We start from the raw sequence: 18426 nt of genomic DNA, 5'->3' as shown, positions 1-18426 counted from the left end.
AGGAATTATTAAGGTCTCATGATCTCTGATAGTCTAGACTCAAGTTTACTTCTCCTCATGAATACTATTACTTTGATTTAATAAATGTGTCCTTAACTTTTTATTTTTCTCAACACCTGAGATTTGCCTCTTCCTGAACTTAACTGAATAATCTAGATTCAGCAAACTGTCTTCTCATCTCATACTCTCAAACCTCCAACTTATAATTACAGAATTATCTTCTCCCTTACTAAAACACTTTTAAAAACTTAACTCAATAAATGGGAGTGCCACCTCATTCCAAAAGAGAAGGCTTGCTGAGAACTTGATCCTGTAGCAACTGTTGCCTTATAGACAGAAATTTCTATTCCTAGGATTGAAAGGAAGAGTCTCTCTATGAAGATACAACCACTCACCCAAAAATTTAGGATCTGTTTCTAGGCCCAGTCAAACCTCTGTCTGGCAGAGGGCATTTTTATAGGCCCCTTAGTGACAACAAGGTCATCCTTATTGCTGGACCCAGTGTAACACCCTGGTTTTAATAAATGTCTCTTGGCATGTTGTTTGTGACATTGCCACATTCCTGTTCTTGGTAAATCAGTTCCTTCCTGATAACTCAGGATCTGAGGAACAAAGATTTTCCTCAAATCTCCCAGAACTGAAATTCTGCTACCCAAATCTTGTTTCTGTATCTTGGTTTCTATCCCAAACTACCAGCCCTACCTCCTTCCTGTGAGCCAATAAGCTGCCCAGCATAGAAGATTCAATCATTTAAAGTATTGTCAGGGCACCTAGCATGAATTAAGAATTTTTCTTGGCACTAAAGCACATACAATGGGTTCAATGAATATTATATATCATCAGTATAATTATCATCATCATTGCTCTCCTCATTCTTTCATATCATCTCTCTTCTGATTCCATCATTCATTCTTTCATTTAATGTTATTTAAATCTTTGAATACACTCAATGTGAAGGTGACAGGAACATAAAGAACACTGGGTCACATTCCCTGCATGCAATGAACTTACATCATATTCAAAGAAACAAAGATAAAAACCTTTTACATATTAGCTGACAATGAGGAATGTGGAAATGACTTCACCTGAATCACACCAGTCAGGTGAATTCTGTCTGGAGGACTCACAGCAGGTGGCATTTAAATTTTCATTATAGCATCTTAATACCATATTTTCTTAATGCCAGGCTTTGTTAATTTCCAAAACTCCCCACTGCTTTTGCTACTAGGACAGATAAGGTAAAAATTAGGTTTGTGAAAATCAATCACACACAATCATGCCCACGGAGGACAGCATTGATTTCTCATGTAACTCTTCCATTGAGCCCACATGTGGTATCAGAATCTTTTTCATTGCAGTATTCTAGTCAGCCTCTATCGGTCAATCAGAATTATTATGGTTTTAAGTATATTTGCCCAAGAATTAGGTCAGAAAGCCAAGGATATATTTTAATCAAGGACAAAGTAAAGGCTTGGGAATAATAATGAGCAAGATGGAGAAAACTGACTAGATATTCAAGAAAATAGTAAGTCTAGAATTCAAAAGATCAGGTCCATTGAGAGAGCATAAACACACAGGCAGACATTTCCTGTGCATGATTGTTCTTGACTGTTTTTTATATAGTATATTTATGAAATTTGCACAATCAACATTTATGTTTTCATCTATTTTTAACTTATTCCTATAGTACAATATTGATTCTAATACTGAGGCGATTTCCTACTATTTCCACATGATTACTATAAGAAGAGTCAGTAAGTAAACAAGCAGGCCTGGCTTACTGTCCTACCTCCATCAGTAGTGAATACACTGCCTGTTCAGTGTGGGCAACCTCAGTTCATCAGGTATTTACAGGAATCCGTTGATTGTAGAATGAAAGACAGAGAATCCATGATGGTCCATGAAACTCTCATTTGAACAGTGGAAAAACAGCTGGGGCAAGGATACTAACTCCATTCAATTGATAATGCCTTCAAAGGATTGTTTCAAATGAGTTTCTGAGATCATGTAGTGAATCGAATCTCCATCTTTTATTAACAATGGATAAGAAAATATAAAGTGTTAGTAGGCATGCCTTTTACTTGCAATTCTTCAAAAGAGGTGAGAGTGATACTGCCTCAGGGATGAAAGAGGGAAGCAATTATTCATTGGCTCTCATCTCAGATTTTTCAAGAGTAGTTTCAGGGTGTCAACTCACACTCCCAAATTATTTTTCCAGATTGAACATTCACAAGTATTGAGAATTTTCTTTCAGTAATCCTATATCCTGGCATCAGAGCTCCAGGGCAGGAAGGGAGTGGTATATAGTGCAAGGTAAAAGACAAGTTATCAGATTGTACCGGCAGAAAACTGGTCACAGTAATGGTCACCATGGCAGTGGAGGAGACATGAAATGGTAGATAAAAGGTGTCCAATACGTATATTCCTCTGCTCACTATTTATGGCATTATACTGTGTAATGTGATATGGAATATCAACTTATTTCATAAGGTTTTACTAAAATAAAGGGATGCCTCTCCTGCTATAATATTTTAGGAATTATATTCCTTAGACACATGGTCTAACCACTTTATGCAATTCTAGATTTAATCTTTGAGCAGTAAATCATGCCATTCAAGCTAAGAGTACAGCTGCTATGTAGACAAGAATGTCAGTTAAATACCATGATGGTAAAATGAGGAAATTCCAGCATTCCCATTAAAAATTATGTTAGGCTGATCCATATTTATTTTTATATTCTGCAAAAATTGGTGTTTTCTATAAGCTTTTGAGAACCCCACCAACAGTAATGAAGCAGAAAAAAATGATGGATGATAAGAAATTAAGGTGCTTCATAATGGGTTATAAAATTGTATCCCTTTGTTGCCCATGCACCATTGATAAGCTTGCAACGTTTAAGACTGCTTTAATTTATGATGAAAGTTTTATTTCTTTCAGCTACAGTGGATACAATTTCCTTATCTATCATTAGAATGGTTTAATGCCTTCATTAATCCACACATCATAAAGCAGAGAGTGATTTTTATACCTACTCCAATCACTCATTGTGCCTATTCCAGAAAAGAAAGCATTATTTTCTGCTGATTCCAATGTTAGAATGAAAGCCAGTATCTTCATGAGTCATCACAATTATAAAGGAAAGACCTAGAGATTGGGCTTCTTTTATCACTATTTCTTGGTAGCCACAATAAGGGATATTGTTAGGCTTAGGGGGAAAGTCAGAAACATAATATTGCAATGTTTGATGTGTCACAATGGAAGTCAACAATTATGACTCAGGAACAAGGAGTTGTTTTCCTCACCAAATCCTTAAAAAAACTTTGGAGATGCTTCCTTCATTGCTTGCTCCCTTTCTCAATGGTAAAATCTCTCATCTGCTAAGCAGGAGGTCCAGATTTGAGAGTAGCAGCTAAAGACAGTTCTGAAGATGTTTGAGCCATTGCTTGAAGAGAAGTCCCAACCATTACCTTTAGTCTACTGAACATCTCTTCTGAAGGCTCTCTTTCACTCCTACAGAGAAAACCTGAATATTTATTAAAGAGGTAGGAGAGAGAGATAAGAGACATTTATAGTCTTGTAATAATAAATTCTCAATTCCTCACGTTATTTGGACTCCAAAGGAACTTGGAAATATTTTGTTGATTTTCTAAAAGTGCTGTGGTATGAAGGAGACAACATTGTGTATGCAGTTAACAGCACTGAAATATATATCTGAATGTGGTTAAAAGGAGATTTGTTACATTACAATATGGTAACAGAAGTAAACTTTTTTTTTTTTAATCCATGGAACTACAATACATAAACAGTGAACCCTAAGTCAGTGTTAATAGTGCAATTGTAAAAGGGTACTTTCATCAATTTTAACAAATGTCCTATACCAATTCAAGATGTTAGTTGTGGGGTGGTATATGGGAATCCTGTATTTTATGTATAATTGTTCTGTAAATGCACAACTTCTCTAATGAAAATATAAAAGAAGAAGATGTACTGTGAAGGAAAGATTATTGATGAGCTGGTAGACTGGCCATAATGTAAAAACAGAGAATCTCAGAAGACAACTGTGCTAAGAGAATGCCTGATCATTTAATCCCATCAATGATTTTGGGAACTAGAGAAATGAGGTGGGTTCTAACACCAAGAATGCAGGATTAAGAATTTAAGAATGAGGAAAGTGGAGAAAGAAACAAAGGAGTATAAATAGCCTATAATATGAATGGGAAATATATAGCATTCCTATCTGCAACCCACATAAGAAATCACTAATCTACCCAAAATACTCTTTCCTACAGAGCACTGAGAGAACTTCAAAACCTTTTGCAACAAAAACTTCTAAGCAGATATTCTCAACGTTTCAAGGAGGAACCCTAGGTGCAATCTTTGGTCTATGATTGTATCCAGTTTTGTCTCATATCCTTTCCAATATAATGGAATGGAGGAAAAGATAAAAGTGTGTTTTTAAAAAACGTATTTTCATGAAATACATGAAATATTTCCCTGTCATTATTTTTGGAATACCTATTATTTATTTGCTCCTTTACCATGTATTATCACATACATATTATTTTACGATTTACACAATTCTGTCATACACATTACCTTACCTCTTTGGACCTGTCAATGAGCATATAAAGCTAGGCAAATATTATTAATCAAAAATAAAAATTATAGAAATCAAGATAACAAACAAATCAACCAATGAATAAAACAAGAAAACAAAACAGACATTTTTATATATTAAAGAACATGCTCATAACTAGTTATTAAAAATAAAAGGTGGTGCAGCAGTGCTCAGAGATGTATTCACCAAGTGCAATGACTGTCCCATGATGATGGAGGAGGTTGTGGTTATGGGAGGAGTGGGGTGAGGGGGGTGCGGGGATATATGGGGACCTCATATTTTTTAATGTAACATTAAAAATTAATTAATTAATTAAAAATAAAAAAATACATAAAAAATAAAAGTTCAGTTCCTCTTCCCCTCTCAGTTAACGGCGGGCTGAGTCTGCTGAGCAGGACACCTACAATGACCGCCGGCACCAGGAAAGCGCCCCCTGCCCCCTTTCTGCTCTCAGCCAGTGCGGGTGCTCGCCAGCAGGTCCGTGGTGGTGCACACTCGTTCGCAGACCCGCCAGCCCCGGTGAGGTCAACCATTTCGGCAACAAGCACACCATCAGCCTGTACCCACTTAGCAATTATACTTTTGGTACAAAACAGCCACTCTATTGGAAGGACAGTTCTGTTGCAGCCAGATTTGAGTGCATGAGGGAAGAATTTGATAAAATTGGAAAGAGGACTGCAGAAGGAGTTCTGATTGTACATGAGCACCGGCTACCCCGTGTGTTAACTGCAACAACTAAGAACAACTTTCTTCAAATTACCTGGTGGTGGACTTAACCCAAGAGAAGATGAAGTTGAAGGACTAAAACACTTAATGATAGAGATACTGGTTCAAGAGGGATCCTGTATGCCTGGGTCATTGACGACTGCATTGGTAACTGGTGGAGACCAAATTTTGAACCTCCTCAATATCCATAAATTCCTGCACATATTACAAAGCCTAAGGACCATAAGAAGTTGTTTCTGGTCAACTTCAAGAGATAGCCTTGTTTTCAGTCCCCAAAAATTACAAGCTGGTAGCTGCACCATTGTTATAATTGTATGACCATGCATCAGGTCATGGGCCCATCATTTCTAGTCTCCCTCAGCTTTTGCAAGGTTCTGTGCAGTTGAGGAGTAAAAGAAGAGGTCTCTGTGAGCACAACTATACAGTGTGGAAGAATAAACATGGTAGAAATGTTTTGTTGTTTTTTTTTATCTCATTCTCAATTCCTAAATTGCCTCTACTTTTTATTGTTTGAACAGAAAATTAATATGAAGAACTAGATAGTGCTGTAAACAAATGTGATAATGTTTTAGTTCTACTCAGATTGTTTTGTACAACATTAAACAAAGTAGACTTCTTTCTATTTGTATTTTTTTCCTTATTATTAAACTTATAAAATTCTTAAAATAAATAAATACAAGGTCAGTTGCTAAAAGAAAATGAGAGAATGAATTATTATTTCATAAATTAAAGTCTATTCTAGGAATAGCCAGCTAGGAATTCTTTGGCTACTGTTAGAGAGGGTCGCCATAGTTCTGAGGACTTACTTGGATCCTATTTGTAAATGAAACTGCCTTGTCTAATTCTGCAATTCTGTTCCCACATAAATAGTATCTCAAGATGCCAAGATTAGAGAAAAACAGAAATTATACAATAATTATTCATGGGAGAATAAATGTCTTCCTCATCCTCCAGGGCATTGGTTTTATATGCTCAAACAAGGATATTTGATTACTTTTTTGGTTATCTATATGACTGGCTATAAATGATATTAGGCAAAGGTAACAAGCAGTCCTTACTAAAACTATAGGAGCAATATTTCATTTGAGCATAACCTGTGTTGTGTATCATGGAAATGTAGAAGGTGTTTGATGGTCCACTGTGGTCCTGTGGTCAGAATTAATGGGTTGCTCTGTATCTTCACAGCCAAACACATGTACCTAGGTTTATTGTTAGAATGAAATAGCACTCTGTATTTTCCTTTTAGAAGGAAAAATGTTTCAGAAGGAAAGTTATCCTTATTTGTCATAAAGGTTTTGAGAAAGGACAAAGGGTAAGGGCTTACAGTTCTAATTTCAAGAGATTTTATGCTGCTATGATCAAGACAATGTGGTTTTGCCATACTGGGAGACATAAAATCAAAGGAACAGGCTATAGAATTCAAGGGTACATCCAAATATGTGTGATAAATTGATCTTTTACAAAGGTGCAAGGCAATTCAATGTAGAAAGAATAATTTTCTTTCAACAAATGGTGCTAGAACAACTAGATATATCCAGGACACAATATATTTGGGAAAATGGCATCAGAGTAGGTAGGTAGGGCTCAACTCTCTCACAAAAACAATGGAGAAAGGACAAAAGACCCCTTGTCATCTTTGGGGGTCAGCAGACAAGGACAGTGCTTCACAACTCCCAGGAGGGTGAGGGACAGAGAGACAAAGAACCCAAAACAACAAATGTGAGTTACTAAACCCCCGTAGTGGCCAGGAATGGCTTCTATCTTCTCTCCCAAGATATTAAGCCTGGATAAAATCTCTGGCTCCCTGCAGCCACCTGAGAGGGGGACAGATATCTTCTTTCCTGTCAGCTGTTACAATGGAAAAGGGAGGGGGAGTCACTGGGCTTTTCAGTGAATTTGGCCAGCAGAGCCTGTTTTGAATCTAGACTCTGGCTAGACCAAAACACAGGAAAGCAGAGATTTTAAAAAACACCTCCAAGAAAAGGTGAGCTGAATTCTGGCCCAATTTTTATAGCTTAAGCCGGGCTATTTTAAAGCCGTAGAATAAGTTGAACCAAATATCAAAGAAAAGCTGTGAAAACAGAAAAAAACAAAACAAAACCATGAGGCAAGAGAGAAAAATTGGCCATCTGAGTCTCTTTGGCCCAGCCAAAGAAACAAACCAAATAACCTGAAGAGATACAGGATTTAAGACATTAAAATGCTTCGTAATGGCTCGAACACCCCAATCAAAAGAAATAGACTGAGAGAATAGATAAAAAATATGAGCAATCTATATGCTGTCAAGGTGGACAAATTCATAGAAACACATGAACCACCTACCCTGACCCTAGAAGAAAGAAAAGACCTCAACAAACCAATCACAAATGAAGAGATTGAAACAGTCATTAAAAACATCCCAAAGATGAAAGCCCAGGACAAGATGGCTTCACAGGTGAATTCTAGCAATCATTCAAAGACAATTCAACACCAATCTTGATCAACACTTGAAGTTTTCCTACTTTTTAATAGTGGCCAGTCTAATAGGAGTGAAATGATATCTCACAGTTTTGATTTAAAAGTTCAGAAAGAAACTGAGAGAATATATACACCTGTGAATTTAAGGTAAAAAATAATTGAATTAGGTTACTAGATATTTTCCTCACTTTATAAGTTTTTAATGTTATCAAAGTTCTGAAAACAGTTATTCCTTCACCTGTCATTCAAGTCTCTTGGATGAGAGATTCAACAGTGGGTTATAGGACTTCTTCAACAAGGTTTCATTGCCTTGAGTCAAGGCCTAGTATGCACTTTATCCAATAGACAAATAAGGCAAATCATAGAAGGAAACTTAATATCAAACATTTTAAACAGTCAGCAATGATAAATAGTAAGTTTCATAATTTAAATAAATGGATAATAATTTATTAAATGCACTAGTCTAAGATGAAGGAGACAAAGTGAATTCAATTTTGTTTGTAGAAATGCCAATTAACCTTTTTGTAGAGAGAGTTGGCTGATCTCAAGTTTAAGAGATTCTTTTGGGGTCTGCAAAAAAAGAACAGTAATTTTTAAAAGTTGTCTTACCATTCAGCATCATCCTCTTCCTCCTCGTCTTTCTTATGTTAAGTATACTAAATAGCAGTCTTTTGTCAGATATTTATTTTACAAATATTTTCTAATCGCATGGTGTTCACATTAATTCCTTAAGATTTCTAAGAAGTTGCACAGATTTACAAGGACTAATTGATTCTATTTTTTTTCCTTCTATAGGTATCATTTTCTGTAACCTACCAAGAAACTTAGCCTATCCACAAATCACAAAGACATTCTCCTATGTGTTGTGCCAATAACCTGAGAATTTTAGCTTTCACAGTGAGGACTGACTCACTTTGAATTAATTTGGGTATTGTGCAAGGTAGAAGTGAAGGTTTATTTTTTATATATGTATAGCCAATCATTCTAGCACCTTTCACTGAAAAAAATTTTCTTTCACCATTGGATTGCTTTGAGAGTCTTTCCTGCCTTCTTTCGGATGGACTGAATATTATTTAATATTTCACTTTATTTCTTCTGTTTTCATATTAAATATAACTTTGTTTTGTGTTTTGGTGGTTTTGTTGTTGCTCTAGGATTTACAATATACTCTTTTAACTTAGGACAATCTATCTTAAAATAAGATTATTTCACTTCACCTATAATGTAAATGTTTCACAGCAGCATATGTCCATTTCTACCCCTGCTGTCCTTTGTGATCTTGATTCCATACATGTTACAGCTTCATATATGTTACAACTATAGGTTAAGAGTTTTTTCCTCCCTGTTATTTCCCGTACACACACACACACTTATTTCCAGTACACACACATACTCTTTTAAAGCTCTTGGCTGTGAATTCAATCATCACTATAATTTCTTTATGTGTTTCTAGTGACTGTTCTTACTCTGTTTTGGGTAACATTTTCCTATATCTTTGTTCACCTAGTAATTTTCTATAAGATTTAGGAATTGTTAATGTTACATTGTTGAATATATTGATTTTGTTGTGTTCTTTAAGGAGTGTTGAACTTTATTTTGTTAGTGGTTAAATTTACTCTGGGTCAGCTTAAACCTGTCATAGATTGTCATGAATCTTTATGGTGGTACACTGAGAATAGCCTATAAAGTCAGATTATTTTGACCCTACTCAAAGCAAGTAATTTTGAGGTTCTCTATCAAACACCCGCTAACAACAATAGAAGCTGACACAGAAAAACACACAGTGAATGGACATAGAGAACAGACAACTAGGGAGGAGGGAAGGGGAGAGAAATGAAAAAAACAAACAAACCCAAATCTTAAAAAAAAATGTCTCTCCACTCTGGTTAGTAGAAAATCAAATTCTCCTTTTTATGCCCTATGTTCTTTGTTTTACAACTCCCCATTAGCAGTTCCTTAGGAGTTCTTTTGCCCGGTGATTTTTTTTTTTTTTTTTTTGCTCAACCCCATGAAGTCTCTCCTCTTGAGCATGGACAGTGTTGTTATTCAGGCAAAGACACAGCTCTTTTTCTGAGTAGATCCCTCTTTTCCTGTACTCTACCACATACACTCTACCTTCTTCTCCTTCCACACTTTGATTCCCATCTCTGCTGCTCAGTGACACCTCTATACTCCACTAAGTTTCCTCCTCCTTGCCTCCTAGGGCAAGCATTCAGTAAAACTCTTGAAGCAGAAATCCAGAATGATCTTAAGATAAGATGATCTTAAGATCATCTGGTTTTTCTTCTCAGTAATATACTGCTATAACACCTCTTATCCAGCATCCAAAAATATATTGGGTTTTTTCATATATCTTCCAGTTTTCTAAATATTCATATCTTAGGGCTAATCCAGCACTTGTTGCTTGGTTTTAAAAAATGTGGAAGTGAAAACTTTAAAACGGACAGTCTAAGGTCATGTATATTACTAGAAGGATAGCTAAAAGCTTTAACACAGGACTGTATGAGACAGTAAAACATGTAAAACATAAGTAAAACATGAATATGTATGTTACATATATAAGACTTTTTACAAAATATAAATACAAATATACTAGACAGAAGGAAAAAGAATAGCAGCTATGTATGGCAGTAGGCGCATAGAGAGAGATTGAAAGGTGATGAGTTTTGTTTGTTTTTTATTTTTTTATTTTTTTATTTTTTATTTTTTTTATTTTTTATTTTTTTTTTATTTATTTATTTTATTGACTTTGTAATAATATTACATTAAAAATATACATGTGAGGTCCCATTCAACCCCACCCCCCACCCCACCTCTCCCCCCCCCCCCCCCCCCCAGCAACACTCGTTCCCATCATCATGACACATCCATTGGATTTGGTAAGTACATCTTTGGGCACCTCTGCACCTCATAGTCAATGGTCCACATCATGGCCCACACTCTCCTCCATTTTGTTTGTTTTTTAGTATTATTATTGGAATAATGAAAATTCTCTAAGAATGAAGTGATGAATGCACAAATATGTGATTACACTGAATATGACTGATTGTATACTTTGTATGGATTTATGCTTTATTAGTGTATTAGTCAGCCAAAGGGGTGCTGATGCAAAATACCAGAAACCTGTCGGCTTTTATAAAAGGTATTTATTTGGGGTAGGAGCTTACAGTTACCAGGTCATAAAGCATAAGTTACTTCCCTCACCAAATCAATTTCCACGTGTTGGAGCAAGATGGCTGCTGACAATTGTGAGGGTTCAGACCTCCTTGGTTCCTCTGGGTTCAGCTCCTCTGGTTTCTCCACAAGGTCAGCTATAGACTATGAGGCTCTCTAGGCTTTGCCTCTCTCTACAAGGTCAGCTGTGAACTATCAGGTGAACAGGTCTTTCTCTCTCCCCAGGGTTTCTGCCATGACTAAGGAGCCATCTCTATTCTTCTGTGTTCTTCTCCTGGCTCAGGTCCTCTCTTCCCAGGGCTGGCTTCTCTTTCCTCTGTGTGCTGACTTCCTGGAGCTCCAGCTTAAGACTTCAGCATCAAACTCCACCATCAAAACTCCAGCATCAAAAACCATTGCATCAAAAGCTCCAACTCTGTCCTCTGCCTTGCCTTTTATCTGTGAGTCCCTACTCCATGGTGGGGGACTCAACACCCTAATGATGTGGCCCAATCAGAGCCCTAATCATAACTCAATTACGCCCAGTAATAGACCAGATTACAAACATAATCCAATATTTATTTTTGGAATTCATAACCATATCAAACTGCTATAATTAGTATGTATCAATAAAATTGATTTGTTGAAAATACTTGCAACATAGCCCATAACCTATTACATCCTTGGGAAAAGCATGTGAAAATATTTAATTGCTCACCTGCTGGAGCCATGTTTCTTGGATTGAAATCTTAACTCCTTGCCTTCTTCTTTACTAGCACTGTATCATGGGTATTTCACTTAAACTATCAGTGCTCCAGTTTTCTCATTTGTTTTCATTTTTACAAAAGGAGGATGATAAGAGTATGCATCCTATTTTGCTGTTTGAAGAACCACCTAGAATACATAAAAATAAAGAACAGTCACTGACATAGTAAGTGCTAGTTAAGCACTGGATATTATTATTTATCTTAATCTTTTACTTGTTTAATTCATTTCCCTCTCTAGGCTTAACCTACTGTCTAAATTAACGCCACATTAATTCTCATCATTTATCATATTTTCCCCGTATGTATTAGTCAGGGATGTTGATAAGAAATTGGTTGGTTTTTATAAAGTATATTTATTTGGGATAGGAGCTTACAGATACCAGGCCATAAAGCCTAAGTTATTTCCCTCCCCAAAGTCTATTTTCATGTGTTGGAGCAAGATGGCTGCTGTCTGTGAGGGTTCAGACTTCCTGGGTTCCTCTCTTCCTGGGGCTTGCTTCTCTTTCCTCTGTGTGCTTACTTCCTGGGGCTCCAACTTAAGGCTTCAGCATCTAATTCCAACATCAAAAACCCCTAACTCTGTCCTTTGCCATGCCTTTTATCTGTGAGTCCCCACCCTTTGGTGGGTAGGGACTCAATGTCCTACTGGCACAAGAGGTTTACATAATTACTTAATCAAGTAAACCTGTGAATCCAATATAATCCAATATGCCCAGAGGAAAAGATCAGTTTACAAACATAATCTAATATTTCTCTTTGGAATTCATCGATAATATCAAACTGCTGCACTGTAGATAATTTCCCTGTGGTCATTTCTAGTGGAACATTTTGATTCTGAATATTTGTTCTGATGTTACACAGGAGTCAAAGTCTGAAGTTACATCAGAGGAATGCCTAAAGAGATTTTCTTCCCCAGGTAAAATATGTCCCCTCCCAGCTCCAAACAGAAGTTAGGGGATTTATGTAATCAGCTTTTTCCCTTTAAAATAATATAGGCCACTAATTTGATACTTCAATTTTGTATCTTATATCCAGGAAATATATTATCTTCCCTCTTTACTAGCATACTACCAGGTCCTTCAAATAAAAGTAATAGTTTACTTCAATATGAAAATTAACATGCTTGAATTAATCTCAGCAAATTAATTTACCTACAATGCATTTTGTATGAGAATTTGTCATCTTTTGCTCTGAAAAATACACTTATTTATGATTATATTTACCCTTCTGTTCTTTAAATTTCAAATATTCGTGTAGTCTCCTTTTTCACTAGGTGGCCTCTTGGGGGCCTTTTTTCTCTAAAACAATCTGTTAGCTCATAAATCTTTTGATAATGTGCCTGGAAATGAGGCTTGGAAAATTTGCTATCATATACTATGCTCCACTACTCTAAAACTCCACAAAATTACAGTGCATTTAAATATTCCTAAAGGCAATAAAATTGGAATATTTAAAGACTGTACAAGAATTTGGGGGCACATTTTAAAAATATGCTGTTACTTTAGAAATTAAACCACTTTGGTTAGATACTAAGGAAATGGGCTTTTTCAAGCTATGTTAAAAATACATTTAGATTAAAATGCAATTATAAGGTATAAGAGTCACTGATGAAGTCTTATCTGGCTCAAAAAAAAACTTAATGGACGTAAATGTCTTCTGCACACTTAGACATGGTTTATGACATCTATATTATGCTACAGGAACAATAACAAAGTTTGCAGCTCAATGAAAACATCAAAATTGATTTGTTTCTTTTCATTAGAGCATAAATTTATTACAGTTACCATGAGTAAGTAACAGTTTAATTTTCTATTGAGATTTTTATTTAGCATTCAAAAACCTGTTTGTCTTCTCATATAAGATAACTTCCAAGTCTTTTTAAATGGTTTTATGTTCTATGAGAAAGTTTGAAGCAAATGTAATTTTTAAAACTGGACATGCTGACAATCATTCCAGTTGTGTCTTGAATAAAAACTTATAAAATTAAGGTACTAAATTATGATGATCATAATCAATACTGTTTTTATATGCAGCTTGTATGCTGTTTTAAACTCCTTGAAATATTTTTGGAACCAGATGAAAGTATACTAAGTATGAGAGGAAATAACAAATTTCCAAAACTACTTACATGTTTTCAAAGCCATGGTAGTTACTATGACAATACAGAATAATAAAAAAGATAATATAGCTGGGAAGATAAGACTAAAAAATGGAATAAAATATATTCAAGAATTTGTAATTCTTATGCCATTATTAATAAGTAAAACAGAACAAGAGAATCAAAGAACTTAAGTCAAAACACAATATAACCTATCACAAAATTTCCTGAAATAAAGGAGGCTAGCATGAAAAAAACAATTATGGATTGTTAAAGGTTTCCCCTTACAAGGTTTGCAGTGATTAACAGGTCATAAGACCCTGACTCATTTGGTTTGAATGAATATTAAGTTTGTTTTATATGAACATAATGGGAATGGAAAATGTTTAATCTGAACTTCCTATTTTAAAAAAAAGCTGAGGAAAACCTGTAACATGGTACTGTATACAACAGCAAAGCCTCACATAAAACACAAATATGGGTGATATTGCATAATAATACAAATATTCTAGCGAGAAGGAAAAAGAATAGCATCTATGTATGGCACGGGAAGCATAAAGAGATTGAGAGATAATGTTTTGTATGTTTGGGTTTTTTTATTATATTATTGGAATAATGAAAGTGCTTTTAGAATGACTAATATAATGAATGCACAAATATGTGATTATACCAAATACCATTGATTGCACACTTTGGATGGATTTATGCTTTATTAATATATAACAATAAAAATGATTGTTAAAAATAACAACACCTTGCCTGGAAATGCCAAGAGAAGACATGATTTGGGTTGCTACATGAATCCGTGCTCTCCAAATTGCAATTTTAGGACCCAAAATAAATGCCTTGATTACCTGCAAAGAGTTAAGTGATTAAGTTCAAGGATATTCTACACTGTGAGTAGAAGGAAACCCAAATTAAGACATATACAGTTGAATTTAGAATTCAAAAAGTAATCTATCACAATAGACTGGTGACAGAAATTAACAGATCTATTTATTCAATAATATTTTGAGTGAAAATTATTTTCAACCTAGAGTTATGTATCTGCCATACTTTTGACTGTGACTATAGAATAAAAAGCACTTTCAAACATATATAACCTCTTACCTCCCCTCCCCTCCCCTTTCCTCTCTTCCTCTCCCTTTCCCTTCCCTTCCCTTTTGTTCTTTTATTTCTCTTCCCTTCCCCTTCTCTTTCATACTCTCTTCCCTTCCCCTCCCTCTCTTCCTTTCTTTTGCTACCTCTCCTCCTCTCTCTTCCTTTCTCCTCTTTCTCTCTCTCTCTTTCCTTTTCTCTCTCTTCTTCTCTTTCTTTCTCTGTTTCCTACACCTCTCCTCCAGAAGCTATTCAAGAGGTATTCAAGTACATGGATACAACAAACCAAGCCAAACAAACTAGCTACCATCCAACCAACCAAACAAAAAAGATCAAATGTTAGAATCCAGGAAACAACTGTTATATGCAGCAGATATAAAGAATGCAGACTTTTTTGCAGTAGGAGGTCAGGAGTCTTGAGGAAAATAAAATTGTACTCAATGTATTCTGAAATATGGTTAAGAATTTAGAAAGAGATATATTGATTAGTGTATGAGATGTCTGGTGTAGTCCATTGGAAACTCTTCTTTGCACTCAGCAATAGATATAATATCATGCTAAGGAGAACAGTGATTACTTATTTAACTAAACATTTTAATATATGCATTGTATGTTTCCAGGTCAACTTGTTTAAAATGGGAAATTAGCTAAGCTGGAAGTACATAACCTAAAATCCCCTCCCCTGAAAAGTTCCAGTTTAGGGTTTAAAAAAAGTAAAAAGTAGTGTGCATGAGATTTGAAGAGAAAATATAAAACAATCACAACTAATAGGAGAAGGTTGTCATAGGCAGATATACTCATGTACAAATACAGAGCAGCTCAGTCTAGCTTGTCTTTGTTCTCTTTTGCTTTGCATCTGACCTATTTTCTAGACTACTGGCACTGCTAACTAAATATCCATTGGCCCTTGACCAATCTACAGACTTGAACCAGCAACAGTTTCCTACGGATCTCTCTACCAGAGTCACCATTCACAGGGCCACATTGGCGCTGGGTTGTGCTTTACTTTTCAGATTTCACTGAAAGTCAAGATTTGTTCAAATATGTCAGTGCATCAGAGGAATAATTCATGATACTTTCTTTAATACGCTGCTGTCTTTCTTCCTGACCTTTATCTTCTTAGTTCTAACACAGAGCCAATATCTAAAATAAATCCCTTAATCCCATAACACTCTGTCTCCATGACTAAATACAGAAAAATTCAGATATTGGTATCAGAAGTGATTCCAAAGGAAGAGAACATTAAGGGTAGAAATCTGTAATTGGTTTACTGATCTAAAAGGATTTAACACTATTAATGACACTGTTGCCAGGGAAAACAGAAAAGTAGCAGTGCCTGTTATGTCATAGAAAAAGAGTTACTAAAATTGTGACTTGGGGATACATGGAGTTAAGTGTTTTCAGACAGCAAGCTTTGGGTGATCAAGTTATCTGTTGCCATAGGACTATAAAATGTTTAAATGGAAATAAAAAGTATAATATACCGTGGGTGTTTTGGGTTGCTTATAAGTGTGCTGGAGTACTTCGAAGGATAAAATATTAGCTCAGGGCTTCAAGTTCCTGGCTAAATTTGAGTGTGAAACCAGGTCATGTCCATGACTACTCTTTGAGTAACCTTTATCTCCTCTAGCAACAGTGTTGAGATTTCTAAATATCTATAATATTTTCCACCTGGATTAAACTTTGAAGATTCACTCATGTTAATTTTAGTATATTTTTTGAAGGAATGAGACATTTTAAATTGGAATGAATACATAAGGAAATATCATGAGGCTGAAGACCTTGAAGCTTCATGTTCTTCCATGTCTTAATTGCTAGTAGAAGAAATTCATTCCACCCTGTCTGGGCAGATTTTTCTTCCCTTTCCTGAAGAATCTATGATGATCACCCCTGATATAGTTGCCTTGTAGGGAAATGGGAATCCTGCCCAAGATCCACCCATATAGCATCTCATTGTATCTAAGTTTATAACCAGATACAATGCCAGCAGGAGCTTGTATTCAAAATGTGACCTCTGGGGAGGAATGGTAATCACCAATATGACTGTAAGGATTTGCCAATTCATATCCTCAGTAACTATGGAATATGCATTGGAATGAATAATAAAGGTTTTGTATCAGAGTAGAAGTAGTATATTGTCAGATTAAGTCAATTGTTTCAAATGGTTGAGCAAGCCAGAGATCCTGGTTTCAGTGAGTTAGCTGGAGCAGCAGGGAGTGACTCTCAGAGTTTTCTTAGTCAAATGTCTGAAAACTAAACTCAGAGGTGTTTTACAGGGAATTAAGTTGAGATGTTAAAATTTCCTGAAACTTATGTATTAAAATACTTGAGATAAATTATTACGAAAAATCTGTTCAAATCTTTGAAGCATAACTTGTTAAGAGATGGCCAATATCTTAATCAGATTTGGAATAAGGGTGGTAAATACTATCAGTAAAATGAGCTGCCTGAAAGAAATGGAAAGGATAGAATCCCAAAATGGCAGGGGACAAACAGTAGCACTTAATTGCCAGAGGCAAGATGGGTGTGGTTATAATAATGGGTGGTGGAGATAAAGTAGTAATTAGAATGCATTGTCTATCACAGATCTTTGGCATCAGCAAATTAATCATGCTATCCCTAGGACCAAAATAGATGTTTAGCCTATAGAGCCTTATTTAATTTATAAAAATGGAAAAACCCTAGGTTCTGGTGATTTCCCCAATTCCATATTGCATAACTGGGATAGAATATTAAGCAACTGGAAGAATCCCCACACTGATGATTTGTGAAGTCAGGGCTTTTAAGGTAGAAAAAGCCAATAAAATGTCTCTAGAACTTCCTCTCCCAACCAAAATATTAAAGTTAAAGTCAAATTGCATTTCTCAAAAGATTGCAGAGATTAATTCCATCATTAATCACTGGAAGGGTGCTAGAGTGGCAATTTCCTATTAGATCTCATTTAGCTTGCCTCTGTGGCCTGTACAAAAAATGGATACAACTTGGAAAATGACAGAGGATTATCATAAATTTAACCAGACAGTAACTCCAATTACAAATGCTCTTCTATACATTATTCCTTTACCGGTATGCATTAATACATTACCTGAAGCTACTTACCCCATATTTTATTTATTTATTTTTAAAAATTTAATCTATATCTCTTCGTTAACATTACCTGGCAAAGTCTGATTTCCACTGCCAGAGCCACAAATATGCCTTCACTGTCTTATCTAAGAAGAATCTTTAACTCTCTAGCCCTCAGTCATAATCTAGTCCACAGAGACCTTGAAAAACTTCCTATCGTATGGAACAATCATCTATTCTTAGATACTGGTTATCACATATACATGCCTGAGGGTGGGGAATAAGACTCACAAAACTTCAGAGAATGCCAGCATTGGTTACAATTCTAGTTTAGAGCATCAAGGACAAGTTAGTCCATATTCCACTAAGCATTGGCATAATGACTAGTGGGCTCTCTTTTGTAGTCGATGTGTACCTCAATGGGAATGTTACTTCAATCCATT

General features: G+C 35.6%; 1 pseudogene; it reads left to right on the top strand.

Annotated features, from left to right (window-relative positions):
* Window positions 1-2070: 2070 nt before the first annotated feature.
* Window positions 2071-18426, top strand: part of LOC131278873 (cleavage and polyadenylation specificity factor subunit 5 pseudogene) — a 38771-nt pseudogene continuing 22415 nt past the window's right edge.

Source organism: Dasypus novemcinctus, chromosome 6 (genome assembly GCF_030445035.2).
Source record: "Dasypus novemcinctus isolate mDasNov1 chromosome 6, mDasNov1.1.hap2, whole genome shotgun sequence".
NCBI classification, from domain to species: domain Eukaryota; kingdom Metazoa; phylum Chordata; class Mammalia; order Cingulata; family Dasypodidae; genus Dasypus; species Dasypus novemcinctus.
Note: the sequence above shows the minus strand (reverse complement) of the source record. Positions and strands in the feature narration are given on the sequence as shown.